Source organism: Aythya ferina (genome assembly GCF_964211825.1).
Source record: "Aythya ferina genome assembly, chromosome: 1".
Classification (NCBI taxonomy): Eukaryota; Metazoa; Chordata; class Aves; order Anseriformes; family Anatidae; genus Aythya; species Aythya ferina.
The window spans coordinates 141,016,064-141,043,143 of NC_140296.1; the positions used below are offsets into that span (position 1 = coordinate 141,016,064).

The 27,080-nt window shown below is 38.9% G+C and overlaps 1 protein-coding gene across 17 annotated transcripts in view; it reads right to left on the minus strand.

Moving 5' to 3' along the window:
• CALD1 (caldesmon 1) overlaps positions 1-27,080 on the minus strand; it is a 197,281-nt gene that overhangs the window by 148,755 nt on the left and 21,446 nt on the right. For 12 of the 17 annotated variants that reach the window (XM_084498854.1, XM_084498852.1, XM_084498870.1 and 9 more), the window contains one exon: positions 4,078-4,150. The exons of 1 other annotated variant lie outside the window; for it this stretch is intronic. The gene's annotated coding sequence lies outside the window, so the exon portion shown is untranslated. Of the gene's footprint in view, positions 1-4,077; positions 4,151-10,888; positions 11,059-27,080 lie in introns of those variants that run through there. 4 more of the 17 variants (XM_084498849.1, XM_084498869.1, XM_084498862.1 and 1 more) reach the window with 2 other exon arrangements.

Sequence of the window (27,080 nt, forward strand, 5' to 3'; positions counted from 1 at the left end):
ATGTTTACATATTCTTGCTCCAGTGCAAGAATACACTTTCTATATCTACAGCTAATGTACACATTAGAGGTTTACCAATATCCAATCTATATGAACTCTTTCTGGTTACTGCTGCTGTTTATGAAACTTGGCAATGTGCAGATTGCATACTTGTTTCCATCTGAGCCCACCACAAAAAAAAAAAAAAAAAAAAAAAAGCCTTTGTCCACTTGTGTTTCTTGCATTTCTTCCCTCTGTCATATTTCATTTAGCAGCAAGGTTTAGGATTTTTTTAATAGATGAGAGAAAAAAGGGTGACAACACAAATGAAAGACTGACTTTGATCATGACATTAAAGTCACACTTCAGTCCTCTCACTCTCAAATCTAACACTGCTGAAAGCATTGAGAAGACTGATAACAGGGATTTGGTGACAGAGGAAAAATGGATCACTGAGCTTATATCAGCAAAACAAGTCACTTCAGGCATTAGAAGAACAATGCCACCTTGATTATGCAAAAGGGTTAGACAGCCTCTCCCAGATCATTTCCTATGAGATCATACACAGACTTGGAAACAGAGGGGACTGGTTTCAGGAAGTTTGGAAGCCTTTTATGGATTATATTAACAAGGCACAGGCTGTTCCCAAAAAGTGATTGTACATCAAATTCCAGTACTGCCACATGCCCTTGGTTGGAATGACTTTAGCGTATATGATAGTACTAACAAACATTAGAGAAACAGCAACTCTGTCATTCAATCCCCGTGATTTGTTTTTTTATTATTATTATTTTTCAAAGGAAGGGGTACTAGTTACATTTTTCTAGGTGTGGACAGCATTCAGTTAAAAAAAAAAAAAAAAAAAAGTAGATTAAACAATATGTAAAATAATAAAATTCAGGAAAAAATGTTGAAATTAGTAAATGACTGGTAGTTTTGACTAGTTTACAATGAGATATTTGTTAGGTTCCCTAAGCTCTAAAGCATCCTATAGAGGTTAGCCACAACTTTGTAAAAAAGCTAGATAACTGTCTTACATAGGCAGAAAAAATGCTACACTACAAGATTTTGGAATGATACTCAATTAACTATTAGAGGTTCATTTTGACTTTTCCTCTACAGTAATAGAAAAATATGTGTCTATACAAAACTACATCCATGTTTGAAAAATAACTTCTTTATGCTATTTGAGATCTTAGCTAATGGATTTACTGTCAAACACATTTTTCAGTCAGTTTAATTCCCATTCTTCCCCAATGCAGAAAGTTAGAAAGAAAAACAGTTACTGCACTCCTCTAAAAATTAATGATGTGTATTTTCTAATTTTCAGAATTTCACCTCTAGCTATCTTTGCCCTGGCAATGTCTATGAACAAGGCAGATGCTTCATATACCAGGACTGTCCTGTGGTTCCAGGCAGACCCATGTGTCCACAAGCACACCTCAAAGGCACTGACTGTTTGGAAGTGTCAAGGCATTACAAAGACTCTGCCCTTCAGCCTCTTTACTGAGGCAATACAAGGCTTATGCATCCCTTCAGTTTCACGTTAATTCTTCAGTGATGCAGAAATTGCATGCTGAGCTCTCTAAGGCCTGCAACTGCAAGATGCTGAGTTTCACTATGGGAGCAGTGATATTACCAGATTTCATTCTCAGTTGAAAGTAATGCAACATAATTTTTTTTCAAGCAATGGGTCTCAAAGAAAAGTAATAGTCTTCCTTTCTGTTTGCAGACAGTGGAAGAGAGGCATGGATAAATGCAGTTATTTGCCCAAGCCCAAGTCATTCATGAGCAGAGCCTCCTGCACCCCAGTTAAGTGCTTCTCTCCACCACGTTGTTCTTTCTCCTACCATCTGCACGGGTTGGTTGTGGATATAATCTGCATCACTGTGGCTGTCGCTGCAGAATCAAAACTCTTAGAATAATTATTTCCCTTGGGACATACTGCCGTTTCTTATCCAAAATAAGGCATCTTTGTTCTTCATTGGAAGGAAGGGAATTAAGAGGCACCTGAGCAAAGGAATGAAAAATTCACAATACATCAAATATGATTATTTGCTATCTGCTTAATGATAACTCTGTGCCAAAAAGGATGCAACAATTTTAAAGACAGCCATTGCCTTTTCTCAGCTTAGGGAATAATAACCCCTGATGCAATCTCCCAGGAATTCATCCTTAGTTGCAAATAACAATGGACAAGGCTCTAAATAAATGTCAGAAGGACCCACATCTTTTGCCCTGAAAATAGTAAGACCTTTGGCCTTAAAATTTCTTTGGAAAGTGCTTCAGAGAAGACTGTTACTCTGTAACAATGTTTCCTTCCATTAACATTTCCTCTTAAAATATATGGCCCAAAGGAGGAACACTAGACCTCAAATATACCACAAATATGGACAAGTCTGCCTGCAAGCATTTGGAGGCTGGGAATTTGCCCAAAACATTATCCTTACAGAACTAACCAGCTCTCTGTTAGCCAGCATAGTGAACAACCTCAAAAAATAATTCCACTTCATTGGGGCAGCTCACCGACTGTATAATACACAGTTTTCCACTTCTTAAGGATAAATTATTCCTGACACCTGCAACTGAAACCTCTACACTTCTACCTGCAAATCAGGTATGTGTGGGATCCAATACTGTCCAATGATCGCTTATAGGTTTCTCCTTCTGGTTTTAGCTCTGTCTCCCCTTGCCCTCATCTCCCACCCCAGGCTGCGATAGCCAGAGCTCAGAAGAGCAGGCACATTACCGCTGACCACACAAAGTCAGTGTGATGTTAGGGCTCTGACAAAGACAGACAGTGGGAGAGAGCTCTGGTGAACTCTAGTTATCACGAAAGGCTGACTAGAAAAGTGGCACCAATGGGCAACAAGATTCAAAGGCAAGGCTTTGTCTGCTCCTCACTCACTAGAAGCAAATTCAGACAGAGCCATCAGCTCTGCCATGTACAGCACTGTGACTTCTTAGGATGCTCACCAAAAAAAAAAAAAAAAAAAAAAAAAAAAAAAAAAAATCAAGATCAGGTCTGTGATACTTCTTGTCCAAGCCCTTGACAGTGGTCCTCACACTTCAGCGAGGTCTTCAGCAAACTCCACCATAAGGATGATTAGCCATTCAAGGCAAGTCCGTTCCTCATCAAAGCTGGCTTCATCGCTTAAGTTTTAAATCCCTTTTAATTGTTTTCCTTAGTGATCACTACTGTAAGTCTGCACTATATTGCTATTTTATAGAAATGTCCCATCCTTTTGGATCAGTGTGGTAATAAAATTTGCTACATGACGTAACTTCCACCCATGTAGTTAAAACAGTAGAGTTCCCTCACTTGGAGCAATTTGCACTAAACTGCATTTGTAAAACAAGTAAAGCCTGAGAAGGTTTATTATTAGCATTACTCCTGTCAAGTGTTGAAGCAACAATCTTTTGAAAGGCAAATCTCCTCCCACCTGGAAAGCAGAAATATTTTACATGTACCTATCAATCTAAAACCAGAACACCCAGAGATTGTTGTCATTGGCTTTGATAACATATTCAGCAATATTACCTTAATGACATATAATAGTCTCCATATTAATAATTTTTCAATAGGAGAAAGACAAGTATAGCTATTAAGCTGAAATAATTACCTGTGTACACAACTGATGTGAGCATAAAAAGATGGCCATGCATATGTTTAATGTACACAGATAAATGAGAATTAGTCTTGCCAAAGGAAGAAATGCTCCTTTCCAAATTCACATAGTGTCCAGGGACCACAAGAGCCACAACGTGGAAGAATTTCTCTAGTCTAGATTATCATGCACATACCTACAATCCTTGACATACAAAACACCATCAGAAGGAAAAGTTACGTGGAAAACTCCCACATCCCAGTTTCTGACAGTCAATTCAGCCAAGGACTACCAGAAAGTATCTTCCCAGTGCATTGAATTAAGCTGTATACTAACCAGCCCAGAACAGTCTATTTCCACACCAGACCTTGAGTTTTGATGAAAACTAAGCTAAAACCATAGTGCTGCTCACAATAATAATTCTCAAATAAACAGTAAATACCTCCAGAAAAGAAAAACAAATGATATAAACAGTAATAGTATATCTCACCAGTTATGATGTCCCTGAGCCTGGAAGATGCTGTCTCTTCAGCTCGCGAGTAACCAAAGGATTATCACAGGCACTGGAAAGACAAAGTTGTGGGTTTATGGGTGGGAATGAAGAGTGCACAAAAAAATGGAATAGTTTTACAGTAAGGATGATTTAAAAAGCAGAAAATCAGATCTTAAGCCTTGCTATGGTTACTAGGTACTGTTGTACCATTGAGTAAACTGGATTGCAGCTCCTTAATTTTCTCCAGCAACTCCTCTGTGAGGAACAAGGAAATCCCAACTGAGAAAGGGTAGTTCTGGCAAATTCTGCATTATGCATATCTGAAGTCCAATTAAGGGAAAAGAGTGGCCTCCACCTGCAGGGAAAGCTACTCCATGCACCTGATCCTGCTCCCATGACTGTAACCCAATCACAACGGAATGCAACCCTGAGAACACCTTGGGAAGCATCAGTCTCAAAGCTGAGAATTTTAATAGCTGAACTGCAGCAATTAATATGGATCCAAACCTGATTATTCCCTCATGATTCATTTTCTTAAAAATATCTGAGGGAATTCCCTGTTTGTTTTGGCTATAGACCAGCATGGTTCCTTGATTGCAGGCTACCTCCAGTCGAAGATGCAAAAATGTTTGGCTTTTTCTGCATAGCCACTGGAGTGCATTTACACAGTTGTCAGTGGCAGCTTGTTTGTCTTTACAGGTACTTTGTGACTGTTAAAGCAATAGAACAGCCACCTCCAAGTAATAGCTAGGATAAATGATAACAGTTTTGGCTGTGTGCGGTAAGACTGGAAATTGCCTCTGAGAGATGCCTCAGCAGGAGGACTGGAGGGAGTTTCTTGGGGAATAGACATAGAAATCCCACATGGAATGAGATAAACCATCTGGGAAACTGCTCAGGGGTGCTAGGGACTCCCATTCTCTTTCATCCATAAAGGTGGCAAAAAGACAAAACTTCAAATATCTGCACACCCAAAAAACAAAAGGCTGGTATCTCAAAGTCAAATGCACCTTTATTTTTCTATTGAAGAAAGATATCTTAAAAATGAGCTGGCTTCACAAACAACCTTTGATTAGACAAATACAAGGCATACCTTTCTTCTCCACCTAATGAACACAATCAGCATATGTGTTCAAGAGTATTAGATTAACCAGCTTGAGCAGGAGATTTGACTAAGCTCTACAAGACCACCTTGGAAATTATATGATGCTGCTTTAAGTGATGGTGTGTATTTTTGCACTGTTCTTAATCCATAAACAGGGGTTTTGTGGAGTGGTACTTATCTGAGAGAATTTGTGGGGCTTTGCTTATAATCCTATACTGCCTGTCAAATTAGGTTTTATTAAGATAGCATGTGATGGAGGGATGGGAGAATGAAAATCTCCAAAATAAATACAGTACTGTGCTCCACCTTGACTGAATGCAACTTGTACCCTTATTGCTTTACCAAAAAAAAATGAAACACTTCTGTTGGTCCAAGAACTGCCAAGACAGAAAACAACAGCCATGTCCACCTGAGGCAGCAGTTCCTTCAATAAACTAATCCGGACCTTCCTAAAACAGCATTGCAGTAAGTGCTGAAGCACCCCGTGCTTTCAGAGGTGCACCAAATCCAGGATAGCTAGGCAAGGGGATACAGATTCTCAGAGCATCACAGAGGCCCATGTTTCTGGATTGTCTCAGCTTCACATAATCTCCTATTAAAAGCAATAGCAGTTGAATCTGCTAATCCAGAGAAAAATCTAGAGCCATCTTTGCACCAATAAAACACAAAAATACTCTGGTCATTTATAAAATCCAAGGACTGACATGGCTTTCAAGAATCACGCAGCTTCCCTAAGTGATCCAGTTCTTTCAGGAGTAATTCAGCTTTTGCATTGCTTACTCCACATAGTTCGCTCTAGCCATGAAATACAGAAATGCACTATCATCTACATATGATGAGGAAAATGAAATCTAAAGGTGCAATATAGCAGAGCTAAGCAGCATTAACTTCTGGAACTTCCTGGTTGCTGAGATATTTCAGAGATAAAGCTCCAAAGGTGGACATTAGTCTTAATCAGAAGAACATCTAATTTCCATTGCTTTCATTTAGGCTTGTTTCCTGTGATACATTAACGTCAGCACCTCATTCTTAAGTGCCCAGATTCACAAGGTGCTTAAGCATGCTCCTAACCAACCAAACAAGATTACTCACCTACTTAAAGTTAGGCACACATTTGTTGAGGCAGAGCCAAAATATCCATGCACATACATATACCTGACCAATAACATATTCTTCTTCCATAGGCTGTTTCTATTCTGTAGTCCCAAATGCAGTAGCAATATATATATATAAAATAAAGTTTCATTATGCCACATCTTCAAGAATTCCTCAGTAAAACTCAGTGACTATTGTACATAATATAGTTTCTAGTTATGATGGAATTTACAATGCGTAACATCTGTGCCCACAAAGATACCAAAACCTGAATTCTCTCCTAAAAAGCAGCAATAATGAAACATCTCTCTGAAAGACCTTGCAAATTAGTGACCACTAATGACTAGGCAGGATATAAAGCAGAAGAACAGTTTATCCACTTGTAAATGTACTTTTACTGCTTATACCATATAGCCTCTAAAATATTAAATGCAAAAGACACCATCAACAAGTTAGTTTGCTGGAGGATGAACAAAATTGATTAAATTTACACAATCTCTGGATGCCATATGTACTGAAAAGCTGAGAGGGCTTCAAAGATTTATCTTGCATTTATTTTCTAAATAAGGCTAAACTATGAGACAAATGGATTTCCCAATCTATTTCTTCAGTCTTTCCTATAGTCCATCTCACCAGTATACCTACTTACATACTGACTAGCTATGAACAAAACTAAAATTACCAGGCTGGAGAAATAGAGGAATGGGTACAAAACCCAAACAGCAGAAGAATATAAACTTTCTCTTCCTCTTCATTTGATGAGTACTACCTTTCTTCCATAATTTTACAGCTAGAGATAGCTAATTCCAAACACAGAAATAGACTATTCATATTTTTATAAGCAAACTATATCTTTGTTTTTCCATTGTTCTTTTCCAAGATTAAATTATGTTCTTCCTAGGAAGGAGGAAATGATCATTTTCCAGAAAATAAAGCCATTACAGCTTAGATCACAATGCATTAATCTATCACAGTCTAATATTTTTGAGAAGTTCATACCACTTCAATTTTATTTGACTACTATGATATGCAAGCTGGATTCTCTAGGTTGTATTAGCATAGTCTCCCTCTCCCTTCCTCACAAATAAATAAATGGTACACTATAAAATAATAATTAAAAAAAAAAAAAAAAAAAAAAAAAAGTCTTCTGAGCTAGTCCTTAAAACCCTAGGGTGCCTGTAAATTGTTCAGATTAATTTAGAGCATGACATTTTAATGATTTTTAGGCCGTTTGGGTGACATGAATGAACATGAGCTCTCATTTACTGTTACACTGATGCTTGTTTTATATCAGCACAACCCAACTTGCGTGAGTACAGGACATGCAAAATCAGGCCTGAGTTCTTAGGAAGAAGAGCTGCAGGGCTTCACACACATCCCATTTCACAAATACTGCAGCCTAGGGACTGGCCCCCTCCCACGTTGGTACATAATAGGATTAAGATGCTACATGTTTATTGGAAAGTAGGATGAGGCACTGGAGTCTCTCGAAGCAGGGGAATCCTACTGGGCCTGTTCTGTGGTTTTAAACATGGGAAGGAAAACTTAAATGATAGATCCTGCAATAGCAAACAAAAATGATGGCACCAAGAACTACCTAGTTTCTCTCTCTTAGGAAGGGATTAATCATCTTTTCTATAACCCAGATAAGGAAAAATGCCATACCCTTTGAATTTTTGTTTGGCCAAAATGCTGAGGACAACTCCCCCATTAGGGCACAAGCATTTGAATATAAAAAACAAACATGAATTTCTGAATATCCTTGGAACCCTTGTTCAGGGCTACTAAAGCAGGCAGCATGAACAGCAGCCAAGCAAGTCATCAAAACCATATCAGGTATGGCATTGATTCAGAGGAAAGCAACATATGCACTAAATCACTTTATTTTCAAGCAATTCCAGCTGCAGGCATTCCCTGGGAATTCCTTGGCTTGGTTTTATCCAACGTCTGTGGTCAAAAGACCTGATAACCCAAGTGGACTTAGGCTGTAGACAGTTTAAATGAGGCAAATGGCAAAAATATCTTCCAATGCAACCAGTAACACCAAATTGAAATGCTCAATAGGGTAGTCATCCTTGGATGCAAATTTCCAACTCTTTCGTATCACCAGGCTGAAGACAGATGATGACAGGTAGGTGAAATATGCTGCAGTTTATGCACTTTCTCGTGTGCTTTTGAAGATCCCCCTCAAGATGTCATTTTTCACAATATATATATTATGATTGTTTAAAGGAATACAGTTAAAATAGCAAAACAGCAATTCTGCCTGCCACAACAATGTATTTGCTTTACCACTTTTATCTTACCTATTTAAATAAGTCCTTTAATTTCTGCTCCAACAGCATTTACAGAGATCTAAAGCACGTTTGCATGTTACCTCAAGAAAAGTAGCATTTTTTTCTTCTCCTGTATTTTTCACCACTGATGTGAAAAGGCACAATTAGCCATAATCTATCTTGAAGTACAGCTCTTAGTCCCTTTCATAGCTCATAAATTAAGCTGAATTTCTGACAGTTTGTGTTAACAGGACAATAATGATAATAATATGCCATATCCAATTATGTAATGGGGGGGAAAAAAAGCAACATGTTGTGGTGTTTCCTTGTCTATCTACAAAACACCATATATGCATTGACACTGCATGTATAGGTAGAAACCTGTGTAATAATCTCTGATCAGACATTTTTGGTTAGAACGTCCACCACCTACCAACCCAACTGCCTTTTTCAATTATGGTATCAATCATCAACAAATATCTGCATTTTTTAAAAAAGGGTAGCTTTTTGAAGGAATTTTAAGTCTCACTCCAGAGAAGGTCATGTCCTATTTTACACATTTTTCCCCTGACATTTTTGTTTCATGTTTTTCTTTGTAGGAGACAAAGATAGAGATTCTGTACATTTTTGTGGGACAACTCTATTTGGCAGCCAGCCAATTCCTAAGCCAGTATCAGCAGTGAATTATAGCTCAAAGGAAAGAAAATTCTGAAGAGACAGGGTTTTGTGGGAGGGAGGTTTTGTTTGGTTTTGTTGTTTAAATCTGCAAAGCTGTTTTTGACAAGTTTGTCATCAGGTTTATAAAGGAAGGGTGGAATTTAAAGCATCATCTGCTCTAGCACCCAGCCACACCTTGCTGAGCCCCTCACCCATACTATCACTTCTGTCTCTATGGGTATTCCTACGTTGGTACATAGTTTCAGATTTAATCAGTGCCCTCTGCACATTTAAACTGACCATTGGCAATCTACATTATTAAATATATGTAATTTCTACTTCACACCTAATTTGTTTAACTTAATTCTCAAGAGTTTCACTCTGTGCTGTTGATAGAATAAAATACAAACCAAACAATTTTTTGCCTAGACAGAATTTAGGTTGGATCTTAGGAAGAACTTCTTTACCAAAAGGGTTGTTAGACATTGGAACAGGCTGCCCAGGGAAGTGGTGGAGTCACCATCCCTGGAAGTCTTTAAAAGACGTTTAGATGTAGAGCTTAGGGATATGGTTTAGTGGGGACTGTTAGTGTTAGGTCAGAGGTCGGACTCGATGATCTTGAGGTCTCTTCCAACCTAGAAATTCTGTGATTCTGTGATTTTGCTACAGTGCTGAAATGTACCCTTTGTTCAAAAAGACACTGGGTTTCTAAAGCAGGGGTCGTCTAACAGGCATCAGGAGTTCAATTACAGTTCTACAAGTGGGGAATGCACCGAAGATCAAACACGCAATGCTAGCAAATGCTGTGTTGACAGCAGGCACCCAGCATAGCATCAGGACATCACCAGCAGGCTGAGAGCTGGATGAGCCTGAAGGTTGTGTCGGCAATACAGAGGCATAACACATAACAAAGCTGTAAAAGCCATGCATCTAGAGATAAAAGCACATCCCAAGATAAGGTAGCAAACTCATGGCAAAGCCTTGTTACAACTTCTGCTTACTCTTGAGCAACAAGAGGACAGCTAGACAAGTAGCCACGGCAATGAGTGCAGCAATGAGTGAGTATTAATGGACATTCACACTTTCTGGCTGAGGCCGCTCTGGCCTTAGCTCATTCCCACGCGTTGTGGTGTGGCAGCCAGCAGTGAGTCATTTTTCCTAAGCATAGCTCCTGATCGATCCTAGCAGCCAAGCATATACATGAGCATGCAGGACATGGTTCCTTTCCCTCTAATCCATCCTTTTTCACATCAGTGCCCAGTGCAAGGAAAGCCCATGGAGCAACAACTCCTCAGGGCCAGTAGGACCGTAACACACCCTGTGCCAGTACCCCACATCCTGCTTTCCTACCTCTGGCCAGCTCTGGTTCTGTGCTAAATACCAACTCCAGCAGGACAACTTCTGTAGCACTTCCATAAAATGCATGCACATGCCTTTCTATAGACTACAAAGCAGAAGTAGGCAGTTCTTTCCTTGTTTCGCTGTTGAAGATCTGCTACTTTTAAAGTACCCCCTTTAATTTTCACTCCTATTTCTGAAAGCAGCACAATTCTGCATTAGTTAAACATTTCACTAGAGCCAGAACATCCCTCAATCGCTGCCCAGATAACTGAAGGCAACTTTTTAAAGCTCAAAGTTATTTAAGTCATACCAGTGGCTACAGTGTAAATCATACCTTCCTTTGCGAAGTGAGGTGCTTCTCAAAGACAGATTTCAGTGTTTTCTTCAGACTGGTACAGTTCATATAACATATAAATGAAACATTGGCAGATCTCAGAATATAAAGATGAGAAAGTCTCTCTCACAGGATCCCACAATCCCAGGAAAAAATCCAAAGGCAGGCACCTACAGCAACCAGAAGCAACTCAGACACTGTTCATGCAAAAGAGGGCAGCATATAACAGATATTCTGGACTTAAAAAAACAGCAAATTGTGCCTTGGGAATAGGGGAGGGAAGAAAAGAAAAATAACATTTACAGGAAAACAGATCTATTGAAGCAAGTTTGTTTTGAGACAGTGTAGTTAAAGCATGTTTGGGAAAAAATTAATGAACCATCTGAAAAAGGTGCAGGGTTTTCTGTTGGTACTGCTTTTTTATTATTTGGTAGGAGTCTACTTTATTCCACAGATTTTAAGACATGTTTAAGATTCCATAGGTTTAGTATTACATCAATAATGGTTCATAATGAAATTCCAGGCAGTAGCAAAAAAAGAGATTTTGTGATAGAACTGCAGAAGATATGGATATGGGGCCCTTTGTGCAGATTTACTGATAGGAATGTTGAATGTAGGTTAAAATAACATAGTTGTCTGGCTCACTTGTGTGTGCTAAAATGTCATGTGACAAAGCACAAGTTATGCTATTACTTGAATCTTTTTAAAAGTTAATCTAATTCTGCCCTTTACTGGATTTTTCAAACATTTGTCATCTAGTACAACTCTATTTACCATTTACTACTGTAAAAAGTATTTTTCCTGTATTCACATCCCATCCATCTCCATGATGAATAACATTTCAATGGTTTTATCAGCATGCTTGATACTACTTGGACTGTCAAATTGTTGCCCTTCCAAGCTCAGTGTGGAAGAGTGGACAAATCAGTTGGTTGGCATCAGCTCCACTTTGGTGTTGGAGCTCAAGTCGTTTTTCCTTTTTGTGCTTCAGTTTCTCAGACTGACAAATGGGGAAATAATACCAAGCTCCTTTGTAAAGAACTTTGAGATCAACACATGAAGAGCGATGCCTAACAGCTAGATTTTTATGCTATTTTACCTTATAGAATGAAGGTTTCTTTTTAAAGATTACTTAAAAATAATTAGAAAGGAAGTATCATCTTACAGCTACATAGGACCACACGTTACTGAGACTGTCCATTCTGTCCATTCTTTGCAGGTGGATAACCCAAGCCTGGGGAAGATGACCTATCAGAGCCCAAAGTGAGAAACTGTCTTCAGCAGATAGGAACTTTTATAAACCTAAAGGCATTCACTTTAGCAACACTTTTAATTTGGGACTAAAAGAGAGTTTGGTATAGCATCTCAAATCATTGTTTTGCCTGATCCCCACCAATACTGTTGTTGGAAATAGCTGTTCACTTTCTTACTATTATGTTAAGGGCAGGAAAAGAAAGCAAAACATTATGGAAATGCCGAAAAAAAAAAAAAAAGTCAGTGGAACAATAAATTAAAAGAACAAACTTTGCTTTAAAATGCAGGCTGGGTCCATTGTCAGATCTGTGATAAATCATGAATAACACCAGGGTGACATTTGACAACCAGCATGAAAAATAATAATAATGATTGAATGAGTTGCTGAAAGTCTCATCCTTTGAATACAATAATGTTTCTCTTGGGTCACCCATCACTCCATCTTGCAGTGATGTTGGAATCATCAGACAGAGCTGTCCTCACAGGATTTTCCTGCACATAGGGTCCTGACAATGCTAACTAGATTTTCACAAAATAAGGTCCTTCCACACAGAGAAATTCTCATTGTCACTGAGTTGGGAGAAGCACACAACCCAGCCTGATATATTGGTCCAAATCCCACAGTTCAAGCTTCCATAGAATTCAACTCTTGTTGCATGTGAATATCACACACAGCTCTTCACAAGTTGGTTTATTTTATATAGACATAAAAGAGGAAGTAACCTGAGCACTGAAACAGGCTTCTGATATAGAAAAAGTTTTATGGAGGACATCAGAAAGAAAAACACAGTGGATCCCATCTTTGGTTCTTTGAAGGTCATGCTTTTATTTTAGTTAAAACTGATACATAAAAGTTAACATCTGAATCTTCTGTCAAGCTTTTAATTAGTGCCTTCCTGGTTTGTGCAGTCAAATTAAAAGTACGTATTAATGAAGTTTTTCAAAAGCTCTCAATGATTTTGGCTGCCTGTGTTAAGTTACTGCAATGGCATTTGATTTCCAGGGTAATGACAGCCAGGTCTAAAATATCCTAATCGGACATCCAAGAATCAAGGCATTTCAAAAATAACTTGGGGAAAAAAAATGCCCTTTGTTTTGGCCTCTTTTCCTTGACAGAAAGAACGTCCATTTGCCAAATTAAGTAAGGAGAAATATGAAAGCACAAACAGAACTTTGACCTATCACAAGAGCCAGACTATTGTTTTACATTGCATGACAGTCTGTGACAATATAAAATGTGAAATTAGCAAGACTGTTTGGAAGCTTTGAATTATTGACATACTCATTCACTTTAGAGGAATGGTGAATTGATTAAACCATCATAATTTCTGTGCAGAGTTCTCAAATCTGCCAACAACTACAAGCTGAAATAAGTAGGTCTGAAATATTATCTATATTGGAAATATAGATAATTTCTACTGCACCGCTTATCGTTATATTCAATTGGAATCAATCTAAAGCACCAGGCACACTAGAACGTGCAATGGAAACACTCTGCACGTACAGACTAAATGTTTGTACTGGGTTTACAGACATCTAGTAGCCTAGGGTACTAGACATCCAAAAAATGGTGCATTACAACCGGAGATTATTGCTAAAAGCAGTCAACAGCCAAAAACGGTGTGACTGCCAAATCTCAGAATGGACAACTGGATAGGCGTGAACCTTCATCATCAACTTCAGCAAGGACAGAAACTCAGCATCGGTTTCTTACATGTTAACTTCCACTTTCTTAGAAATCACTATAATAGTTTAATTAATAGTTTAATTTCTTGACTTTAAAGGAATTATGAACAGTTACTATGACCATTTTTTTTTTTTAAGTTTGTTGGTTTTGTTTTTTTTTTTTAAACAAAAAACTTGGTTTTGAATAAAATCTAAAAAAGTCTAAATTCCTTGATGTTTCATAGACAAACTATTTCACGATATGTTTGAAAACTCACTGAAGACCTTTCATCAGACCCTTCATCCTGTGACTACCAAGGACCAGTGCTGCCAAATAACACCCTTACATCTTTGTTTCTGTAAAACAGCCAGGACCATGCATGCTATGGAATGGATGTAAAGGACTTCCCTGCTCCACGGAGCCCCAGACTCCAGCTCTATTAATCCAACTACAGCTCCTTGGAGGAATCCTTTACATTGGAAGTTATGAAAATAAAGGTAAAATATATGCTTACACATCATAAAAGTGAGGTCTTGTTCCATTTTAGACTACAAGATTAAAAAAAATATGCCATGAACAATAAAATGGAATGTACAAACCCCTAACCAATAAAGGATTATGCACCATGGAGCTGTTTCTGGTCAACTTTCCTCATAAAAATGAAAAATTCATCTGAAATGTACAAAGTCAGCATTTCTGATACTTGTCAGCTTCCCTATACCTTTTCTATATGCAGTAGACATTTTAGTTTTTTTCCAGCTGACAAAAAAAATGCATGTCAAGACTATCATATGTTCACATGTGACTAGCCTACTAACCCTGAATCATGTTTCTAGTGTTCCCGTTCCCAATTCCTGTGTAAATTATGATAAAATTCTCAGGCTTACTATGCCTCAGTCTCTTCTGTGGAATCTGAACAATACTTTCAATGAGGTTTGGCACAAAACTCAGATTTGCAAAGATCCTTGGGACCTTTTATATCAAAAGTGCTTTTACATGTAATGGATTATTAATGACATTTTACCAAATGCAAAAGGATTCAAAATTTGAGTGACAAGATGACTCTTATTATAAGCAGCTTTTTAATTCGCATTTAACCTTCAGCAAACTAACAGTCTTCCTGAGAACATGTGGTCAGATTTAACTTCAGATTCTAAAATTTCTGGGGACATTTACTATTCCAACAAAAATTCCTCAATATGTTGCACACCTTCCATAGCACCTACCAATAATTTGTATCAAAACTAAAACAAAACAACCTCAAAAACAGTTTATATGAATATATATACACACTTACAGTTGATTCAAAGAGAAAAAAGAGTAATTTCAATAGATAAATAATCCTCAGTTTACTAGACACTCTGTTCAAGGAAAATGTTTTCTTCTCTTGGAAGCTGAGCTATTCCTCAAATTTTCCATATTCAAGGCATCCTGATAGCTTCTCTTAGTTTTCTGCTTTTAAGACAATACAGATTGACCTTCGACTTTCACACTAGCTTGCAGCAAGTAGGAAGTACTTTCCTAGACCATGAAGTCTTTCCCTGCACTGTAGAAAATATATCTTTTTAAATGTAAGTTGTTGCTCAACTGAGTTCACTTTGCCCTGCAAGGAACTCCCAATGGGAGAGAAAACATTTTCATACTCCAGGGTGATGGGAGGATTATAATTGCAGCTACATCTCTCTACCTAATAATGAATGAAACCTCCCTCTTGGCAGGCGGTACAGAATTGCCCCATGGCTGAATGAGCATGCCTCACTGCTGACCCAGTCCTCAGTTTATATGCATGCAAAACAGAGCCTGACTGGGCATGACAAAAAGAACATGAATAATTCACAGCAGCAATAGTCAATGTGAAACAGCAAAGGGCTCTCCCAGAGAGGACAGCCACTCTCCCATCCTCTGATCCTGCAGAGATTACAGAGTAAATGTTCTACAAAGATGTCTAGCAACATCCTTGTCCTTATCGTTCACATGCCTTTTTGCTCCTAATTGCACTCCATGGTTAGCCTCTGTCTAGCTAACAGCCTTTCCTTCTTTTGTACAGTTATTTCTGTGAAACTCTGATTTCTTGTGTGCAGTTGTTAGCCCCTCTCTACAAGTCTATCATTTCCCAGAGCAGCCACTGTCCTGCAAGGTGAGTACCATCACCCTGAGGAGAGACCCAGCTCATTTCCCAAATGTGCTAGCCACTGCTAAAAACCACTCACCTTTCAGATGAAAGGCAAAGGCCCTTTCAGCAGAGAAATAGGTGCCTCCTGCAAGAGAGATCCTAGGTTCTGAATCTGGAGACAGCAACAATGCCTCTATTTTCCTGGTGTGTGGTCAAGAAGAGATAGACTTCATATACCTCTATGCTCAGTGCTTGCTGATGGCCAGAACCATTCTTCAAGGGTCACCCTTTCTGCTTAACTCTGCCCAGGCTGTATATAGGCATTCCTCTTGGGGACCAAGATACTTCTATGCCAGGGAAGAACATCCAACCTTTCTATTCAGTCACACCCAAACTGTTACTACCATCACAGGCATCAGCCATAGTTTTCAAAAATATGAAACCTAGCCATATGCAAAAAGATTCAGAAGAAATCTTGAAGGTAAAGGTAGCACGTTGAACTGTAGGCAGCACTTTACCCATTAGATTACACAGATCTCACAGTGCTTTGTTGTTGCATCTGGGGGGGAAGCAAAACATTTATGCAGCTTTGGTAGAACAATTCTGCTTCTGCCGCCCTAGAGAAGTTAATGTCACATAAATCTGTATGTTTTACTAATGGCATCATATATCTTCCCAGGCATTTATAATTTACCCTTTGTCGAGCTATCTAGGTACTTTATCACATAAGGTTACTCTGTGTCATGTATTAATATTAAGACACTGTGCCTCGTCTTTCATAGGAAAGTACATGTTCTTATCTAAATTGCTGAGACTAATAACTTGAAATATTGTCCCTGCAAAACATACTTGAATGCTGTATATTCAGATAACTAGCACTCTTTTTTTCCTCCCCTCCCAGTGAGAGAACATAAATTAAGTCTCAACGGGAATTAACCCAAGAATAAGCTGCAGTCCCAGTTTGGAGGCAGGGAAGAAGGATGTACTGTAAGAAGGAAACTCCTGCCTCATCTGACTGGGTCCACATGCCACACCAGGCAGGGCTCACAAGGACAGTATGGTCTTTTAGTTCCCCAGCACATCCATGCCTTCAGAAATGTGTGCTAGGAAACAGCTCGTCTTTCCCCCTGGAAGTTTCTTCACCAGTAAACAGTATTGCACATTGCTCAATCCATTTGGTTGAGTTTGTGCTTTGAAACTTGGGTACGTGACAGTTCAGATTGTTTTCAACTGATAACTGGCCTAAGGATGCCTCTTTGCTTATTACTTCTGATCCAGATAAGCATTTGGCTGTTTAATCAGCTGCAAAGCTAAAGCAGAAAAAGAGAACACTCCAAAGGCTTACAACCCCATGTACTTAATTTAGCCTAAAAATAATTTCTGGGCAGAAAGAAAATTTAATTAACTCTTTTCTATAAAAGTGTATGGTAAGATGTGTAGCAAGATCTTATGCATTCCTTTGAAGTTTGTCATACATTCCTGAATACCTTTGACAGTCTAAGAAGTTATGTGTCTGCTTCTGATTAGATAATTGAAATAAATCTACACCAAATAAATTCAGATCTTTTAAAATAAACTGCAGAGGTACGTGAACTTTGCAAAATGCATGTAGTACTTCAGCCAAAAGGCATTTCTGCAAAAATCAGCTATCAAGAAAGAATTCATTTCTTTATTTCCATGTGTGCAGACTGCAGTTATTATCCAAGTTTTAATCCAGGTTTAATACTAGTCAGCATCAAGTACAGTTCCTACATGACCTGAAAACCAACACAGTAGAAGGAAATCACCTTTTACACTTATTGCTCTCTGCATATCACCCCTTAGCATTAAATGTTCCTTAAAATTAGAAGATACCCATGTCAGGCACACCAATTCTAGCAAATATTTGTCCACCACTTCAGCTTGAGACTAGACTGCCAAACCTGGATGACAATAGAATCACAGAATCACAGAATTTTCTAGGTTGGAAGAGACCTCAAGATCATCGAGTCCAACCTCTGACCTAAATACATAGGGAAGACCACCTTACATAATCAATCTCCATTCATTACACCCAGCCCAGCAAGCCACCAAAACCAATCAGCCTCATGGTTTTCCTGCCAGCCTACAAAGCTGGGAAAGGTCTATAACATGTTATATTTGTAATATATACTAGAATACAATATAATACATAGAAGCAAACATTACATAAACTGGAAGATGACAACAAAACTACATGGCAATACATGAAAAGAAGAATATGACTGAACACAACTTCAGTTTAGTAACTGGTATTTAGTAATATGACTGAACACAACCAGTTTAGTAACTGGTTAAAGTCATGCAGCTACCCAAGATTCAAAAAGCACACAAAACTTTGCTTGAAATTCTAACAGTGACCACATAAACCCAAGAAGTGCTGCTCAGATGCATCTTTTCACATGCTTGCTGCACAGGTCGTCCTGCCAATCATTTTGCAATGGCCTCCTGAAGCCACATGCAGGAGGACAGGCACAAAGAACTCAAGATGTATCATCTTGATAAAGTTCCCCCTAAACAGACAGCAAGAAGGCCAGAGACCTAAACACATTTTAAACTTCTACAGAATGACAGGTCTTGCAAAGATGTCAAGACGACACCATATTTGCAGCTGCCAGAAATGTCTTTGGAAACATTATCCAAATAACAATCACAGAGTGCTGGTATTCCCTTCATCCTTGTTCCCCAGACACTGGAACTGCCAGGTCCAACAGCACAGCAAATAAACAAGGCCACTTTAGGCAGTGGGATGCCAAAGGCCTTGTTGAAATCAGTCCCAGACATCTGTCTGCGTGACTTAGGAGCAAGGCTGGTCCAAAGCACAGCTGGTGTTGAGGAGATGTACAGAGACTTGAGGAACGTCCCAGAGTCACCAACCCTGCATGAAGGTGCATGAAATCATAGAACTGATGAAGTGCTTGACATTTATAGGGAGACATCAAGAAAAAGTGATGAAAGATGCAAAGGAGAAGCCTAGACAAGCACTTGGTTTAAAATATATCTTTAAGTCAATTGAGAGTAATTTAAAAATATGTCACGGAGTCCCATCAAGAAGTCAAGCCTCATCCAATTATTGGGCAAAGAACAGAAGCAGAAATTCTGAAGATACGGTCAAGATAACAAATTCCTACATTACACGTGGGTCCATCTCCTTTGAGCTAACCAACATCTACTAATGAAAGCTTACTTTTGAAGCTGCAAGTGATGGCAGATCCACCATCTGTTACTTTGTCCTGTTTTGAAGAACAGGAAATTTACATTTAAAAAAAACACATCTAACATCATTTAAATATACTGCATTTTATATTTTTTCCACCACTGGAATGCATTCATTATTACTGGCTTTTGGTCCATTAAAATACACTATGTTCCACACACACACACACACACACACAGAATCTACTCTACCATCAGGTGCCGGGTCCTGCACCTGGGACGGGGAAACCCTGGCTGCACGTACAGACTGGGCGATGAGACGCTGGAGAGCAGCCTAGAAGAGAGGGATCTGGGGGTCCTGGTAGACAGCAAGTTGAATATGAGCCAGCAGTGTGCCCTGGCAGCCAGGAGGGCCAACCGTGTCCTGGGGTGCATCAAGCACGGCATCGCTAGTAGGTCAAGGGAGGTGATTGTCCCGCTCTACTCTGCGCTGGTGCGGCCTCACCTCGAGTACTGTGTGCAGTTCTGGGCACCACAGTATAAAAAGGACATGAAACTGTTGGAGAGTGTCCAGAGGAGGGCTACGAAGATGGTGAAAGGCCTGGAGGGGAAGATGTACGAAGAACGGCTGAGGTCACTGGGCCTGTTCAGCCTGGAGAAGAGGAGGCTGAGGGGAGACCTCATCACAGTCTACAACTTCCTCGTAAGGGGGTGTCGAGAGGCAGGAGACCTTTTCTCCATTAACACTAGTGACAGGACCCGTGGGAACGGGGTTAAGCTGAGGCAGGGGAAATTTAGGCTTGACGTCAGGAGGGGGTTCTTCACAGAGAGGGTGGTTGCACACTGGAACAGGCTCCCCAGGGAAGTGGTCACTGCACCGAGCCTGTCTGAATTTAAGAAGAGATTGGACTGTGCACTTAGGCACATGGTCTGAACTTTTGGGTAGACCTGTGCGGTGTCAAGTGTTGGACTTGATGATCCTTAAGGGTCCCTTCCAACTCAGGATATTCTATGATTCTATGATTCTATGATCAGATACGTGAAATGTTCATGCTAAAAATGAAAAATATGTTTTCCACCAAGTGGAAGTGTGCCACAGCTAACAGAATTGTGGCTACAAGGCTATTAAACATTATCACATATAAACAGAAATACAACAGCCTTCAAAATCTGTTACAGTTTGTCACCTCCAGTAGTGCCAAGAGCTGATATTTCTGACCTCGGTTTCATAACTATCATCCCAACCACCAGCTCATCTTCTGTTTGTTCCTTCCTACTCTGCCACAGCTTTATTTCTGACTGTTTCTTTAAAAGACTGCAACCATCTTTCTTATTTCTCTCTTCTCTGTCACTCCTGACAGCTCCACCTTACTGTCCCCCAAACTTGGGGATCCAATGCTATCTTCATCTTTTCTCACCTTTCCTCTCAAATTCAACACTCTCTCATGAAATTCCACTGGCATTTCTCACATTTTTCTCTTAGTCCTCAGGAGTATAAATGTAAATTAAAAAACAAACAAACAAACAAACAAACAAAAACACTTTGCTGATTCACCTTTGTAGCTGTTTTTCTTTGCAACCTTCCACATTACTTGGGATTATAAATGCCACAGCAAAAAGTGTTTCTTCCCTTGCCCTCCTTTCTGAGCATACCACAAACACTCCTTTAATCCTTTCACGGGCTTTCCATCTTGAATTGACAGAAAATTAAAGATTTGTTTCCTCATTTTTTTCATCTCTTTCAGTCTCTTATGCTCCATCTCAGTCTTCTTGTCACCATAAAATCTCCTTAGCCAACCAAGCCCCCTCACCCAGTTCTGTAAAGAGGGAAACAAGGCAAAGCAACAATTCCCTTAGACTGATACATCACTCCAACATGACATGGCTGCAAGCCCATAGGCTGCAAAACAAAGGGCCAGAAGTTCAGGGACAGGTAACCGTGGTGTTACATATTCCACCATGGGGAGCTTCTACCATGAGCCCAGGAAGGAGAGGGGCTGCAAGAGCCAGGTCAGAGCTTCCCAGTGTTGGCCACCTTCTGCCATGGCATTGAGTCTGCACACAGAACAGCCTGAGGAAACACCACTTAAATTCCTGTGACCTGAGCATAATGTAAATGATAATTTGTTGCCAATTTCTTCCTATTTTTTTTTCAGTGTGTAACCATGTTTGCACCATCATTTCAACCCTTCACAGACCATCGTGCCATACTACAGATTAACACCAAGATCAAGTTTTGAAAGTACATCATGTCATTTCATTTCTACAACAACTGCTTGTTTGGACAGTGCCAAAGACTTTGAAATTCAGCAAAAGCCTCAGTATTCAAGATGGGGTATCTCTGATCAAATAGAGAGTGCTTGCATGCCCACCTCTCCAGAATCTGTAGACAAAAATGAAAAGTGCTAGTAGCTATGACTAGGATGTGAAGTACAGGGTCTTTTCCAATTCCATAAAAGGAGCCTCAAGCTTTGGAGGCAACATCTCAAGACAGGTAAGATGGTGTTCAAAGTCACTAGAAAAATATACTAAAATACATCTGCCCTGATTTATAGAGAAAAGTTAGAACATATACATGAAGCAACTAAAAAGAACAGGGTTTAAGTCATGCCTGCATGTGGCTATAGAAGTTAATCAGCAGCCACTAATTATGTCTAGTGACAAATATATAGTGCTAGATTGTAATACTTTATTCCTAAAACTCTAAAGGCAAAATTAATATGAAATGTACAGAGAGCTCACTGCATAAACTGTAGATTAGAGTGGGTATTTAATAACACTTTCTTGTTCTATTATGTCACTGAGGTACCTAGTGTCTCCTGAAACATTTTGTAATTAGAGATTATATCATTAGTGGTTATTAAAACAGCTTGATCTTGTTTGGGAGATGCAGCAGAGCAGCACATCTCTCATTTGATGTTATCTTTCTCCAACTTATGTTAGTGAGTCATTAATGTGACAGTTAAATCGACACTGAATTCCAGCCTAAGAATTTCCATGAAAGCACCCATTCAGAAAAGCCTCCAGTACATACCTTGCTGTCACTCCCAGCCTCCGGTTCCCTAATGCACGGGACCACCAAGCCACTTTGCAGCAGGCCAGTATCAGCCTCATGTTTCTTCTGTAAGAACTCATTATTTCCTTACATTCTATTTTGTGTTTCTTGTCTTTCCATATGTCTCTAGACTACTTTTCTATAAGAACTCCAGACAGAGACTATCACAAAGTTTATGGATCACTATAAGAAAATATTCCTCTTAGGGTTTTAATTAAACAAGTTTGGCACTTTTTACAACACACTCAAGCTTCAGGTGTGATCAGAAATATTCTAGCATGTCTAGCAGGACTCGTGAGCTTAGTGTACATGTAGCCCCCAAGTCAGTTTTTATGTAGCACACCTGAGGGGACTTATGAGCTGAGTGAAAGAAGGAAAGAAACTGCAGGGCAATGTGACGTATAGTAGATGTCACATTTTGTTAACAGCATCAAGAGATCAACAATCACCAAAACTTTATTCTTGCAGTAGTTCATCACCCTGAATGTAAAAATGTGTGTCTGATTTACTTGTCTGGCTTCAAGTTCCAGCTATTAGATAGGATTTTCTCCAGTAGAATCATAGAGCCTTTTAGTAGCCAATATTTCTCCCTGAGGAGGTACCAAGATTTGATTTTTATTAGTCTTCTACATGGTTCATACACAGAAGATACAATTCCTCATTCCGTTTTTCTTGTTCCTGGATATATGATTTTGCGTTTGGCTGCATGACAACAATTTATCTGAATAGACTCCCTTTATTGAGTGATACAGATTGTGCTGTACAGCTGCCTTATCTTCACTGCTCACTATCCCCCCACCATCCTGATCTTTGTATCATCTGTGCCTTTTATCTGAATCATAAGTAGCAGCAGCTGCAGTATCTCCCAGTAGAAGTTCTCCTTAACTTTTGCTCCTTGTTTCCCTTTTCCTGAGGTTTCCAGTTCTGGTGTGTTATCATAAAAACTGTTCAAGAGAGACTAGTATGTCTGATGCATGTTTCCAAAAATCACGTCTGAATTCTAGAGGGACCATCTGCTTTAAGGTTACCAAACAGAACTACTGTCAGTAAGAGCCAGGCCTCCCTTGCTAACCCATTTCACTTGAAAATCCCCAATGGAGCTGTGGTACTTTTCATATTGGAAAGGAGTGTTTATGGGAGTTACGGGTTACAGAAGTAGATCCACAATATATTTTGTTGACCTTGGAATATATCCCACCATTGATTTAATGTACAAAGCTTCCAGGGCCTACTTCTCCCCACAGTCTGTAAAAACCTTCCAAACCTTTTTCAGTAGGGGACAGGGTAAGGACATCATTCCTCTCCTTAGTTCCAATGTGTCAACTCTTTCCTTTATTTATCAAATACATTATTTTGGAAATTAATAAGTAACAACTAAGCAAATCCAAAAACTTGTAGGTATGGGACAAGGGAGACCACAGAGCTTCCAGAACCATTAAGTAAGCCCAAGGAAATCTTTAAAGCATCATTCTAGCAAATAATTTGCAAGTAGGTGGAAAGATGCAAATATTTGATAAATACTTATATTTTTCCCTAAGGTTTCAAAGACAATAATGGAACTGTACACCTGGACAACCTGGAGCATTCCCAGTGCCAACTGCATGCTCTTAACCTCTACACTCTTAACTATATAAATGTGTAGCGCATTTGCTGAGTAGATATTTATATGTACTTCCTGTTTCAATGCTAACTTTTTAGTTACTGGAAAAGAACCAGAAGGGCTCCATTCTCTTGGGAATCATTTTCCATTAAAAGAGGTTTTAGATAGACTATTTGTTTTTTCAGATTTGGAAAGAAAATCTAACAGAGTGTGTATTTTGAGTATATTTAGTCTTTTTACAATAACAGTCAAGGACTAAATGGCTGGAAATGTTTGCAAATTTATTTTTTTCTGATCTACCTCATGACACCTGATGATGCTTTGTGCCAGTGGAACATAATTTACTTAGACAAGACCCTGACAGCTTTTTACCTGGGGGGAAAAAAAAAAAAAATGCGATCTCTCTAGAAAAAGCCAACAGTTGCACAAGTATGGAGTCTGCACAAAGCCCTTCCTTCTTCCTAACAGCTGGGCTCCTTCAGGGCAGGGGGAAAGTCTGATAAAAGCTTCTGTTAGCCTATCTTCTTCTAGAAATAAAATGAATTCAATTTCAACACAGCTCATCCAGCAGTCCTCCTAACCAGGCTTCCATGAACTTGTATTTTAAGGAAATAATATGAGTGACAACAATTCCGAGCACCAGGGTACCTTGCCAGCAACATGTTCTGCCATGAGGGAAATCAGAGAATAACCTCCAACTGAACAACCAAGTAGCAAGTGAAAGTCTCACTGCTTCATTTTATTACTGCATTGGGCTTGCCAACCTCAAGAATCCTTATAGAAAGAATTGAAAAGCTAAAAACCCTAGGAAGGATGGCAACAAATCAACAGTCTAAAAATAACTTTACAGGCATTGTTTTAAGAGAATATTCCAGATCACAACATTCAGAAACTTTCTTGAGTGGCCAGGATTTCAAAGGGAGGACAAACTGGAGGAAAGAAAGAGGAGTTAATGTATAGGCTGGTGATTTAAGCATCCCCATCTGAACCAATATTCTATCTTTGCTTATGTGAATAAGGATCCAGGGTAAACTTAATTTTAAAGCACGCATCTGGATTTGTACCAGTGAAAGCAAGAAAAGAATGTCTGCTTTTGGTGAGGTGTGGCTCCTGAAAAACCTTGATTCTACACCCAAATTGTCACTTAGTTAAATTGGTTCATGATTTTAGCAGTGCTTACAGAAATATCAGCACCACATTCAACTGGTAGCAGTGACAGTTTTCACATTTAAAAATCTGCACTGATCATACATGTATATCAGTCATTCACTGAAGCTTCTTTGCTTTGGATTTTCTTTAACCTGCTAGTCACCATAGTATAATTTCTGAAGATTTAAGGAAAAGAGTAACAGTGAAGGAATTAAAGCCTCATATGCTATTTGGACACTTTTAGCAGACAGCAAAAATTGGTCCAACAATAGAATTTTCTGCATTTAGAGGAATTAATCCAAATGTGAAAACAAAAATCAACAAGTTGCTTCAAAAGAAAATAAGCCAGTTGTATCCTATGTAACCATAGCCACATCTCTTTAAGTATGTGCATTAATATAAACTCTTTTCTCTCTGTGGGACCTGCCTGCCTGACTTTATATCACTGTTTCATAGCACCACAGGTTTCATTCTTTCAGCACAACATTGAAAACAACCTCATTGAACACGCATGCTTCAGAGGTTACTGCAGGATTACAAGCTGAGTGAATTTGGTACTTATGAAAAATGCTGGATAGACAGACCTGAATCCGAAGTCCTCTATTTAGAAGAAGTTATGGTAGAGGCTAAGCATTGCAGATTTCATTATACTTCCCTAAAGATGTAACTAAATCCTGAGCTAAAATCTACTTGTGATTAGCATGACTACAAATGAGTGTATGGAAAGAATATGTCTAAAAACTCAATTGAAAAATATTTTTTCAACATTACTTGAATATACTGTTGTGCATGGCTTAAGTCACAGTGGAGCCATCAGACAGCAACAGCATTTGGTAACTCCTGTGACATTGTCTGGATCTGACCTTACAATTCTGCATCATGCTCCATGCCATACAGTCCCCAGAACTTCAGATCATGCAGTCTCATTCAGCAAGTGTCTCTAAAAATGAGCCATCCAAGAAGAGGTCAGGAACAAATTTCAAAGAGAGCCTGTAATTACAAGCTTCTGGTATGTGTTAATATTTTTTAGTTACCCAATTCAATGATTATTTTTTTCAAGATTCCAAGTCACAAAAAAAAAAAAAAAAAAAAAAAAAGAGAGCTCAATTCAAATTTAGGACCTCTCCATGAAAAAGTAAATAGCTTCCCCTTTACTGAACACACTATGTTGTTAATTGGCACTCCTGGGTGGTAAGGGTAAGGGATTGATCCTGCTTTAGCTGAAGTCAATACAGTCAGGTAAAGAGCAGCAGGTCTTAATATGCTTAATATGCTAAGATGAATACCTTATCCCTCATCAAACGGCTTCAGAGTCCAGTTTTGCCCCCACTGCATAAACATGCTTGAAAGGAAGAAGACCAAATTGTCTGGCACTGCCTGTATAATACAGAACATGCAACACAAGAGGCAGCACTTGCTGAGTTTAAGGTTGGTGAAGGAAGTTAACATCTTTGCATCCTATTAAAATCTCCCTATAATTAACTCAGCACTTTATTTGGACACACACTGAATGGAATGAATGCAGAGATATTGTATTTGATTCAGACATTTCAAATTAATGTGTTCCTTTCTTCTCTTGGATAGGGGAGAAATAATTTAACAGCAGTCAATCTCATTTTATGTGCAAATTCTTCTCCACACAGACACACAGATCCTCTCACCAAATGTAATTTATCTGACTGAACCTAAGTGGATAAATGAAGACTTCTAGGGATAGATGAAACCTTCTGTCAGTTGAACATGCACTGTCATGGTGGGGAAGGATGAGGTAGAAAGACATGTGTTTTGACATTTCATCATTTGTCACTTTTTGAGAAACTTGCAAAAGACAGAAGGATTTCCAAGGAAACTAATATTCTTCAAATATATAAATTGTAAGACAACTTCAAATGAAAATGTGAGAGAAGTGAAAATTAAGGGATTTCTCCTGAGCCCTGGGCTTACACTACAAAGCCACCAAAATCTAATGCCTTCTTATGCCAGCTGAAGTGTCAGACCTTAAAGGCTTTTAATTCTGAACAGTTGCCTCCATGCTACAGCTGACCAGCTGCATTTTCAGCTGCATCTCTTAACAAATTCAAGCCACTTTTTGTTACCTCAAAGACAGAACTTCTAAGGAGAAAAAAAAATCCCTCCAATTTATTTCATTTTAAAGAAAAAAATATAACAGTCAAAGTTATT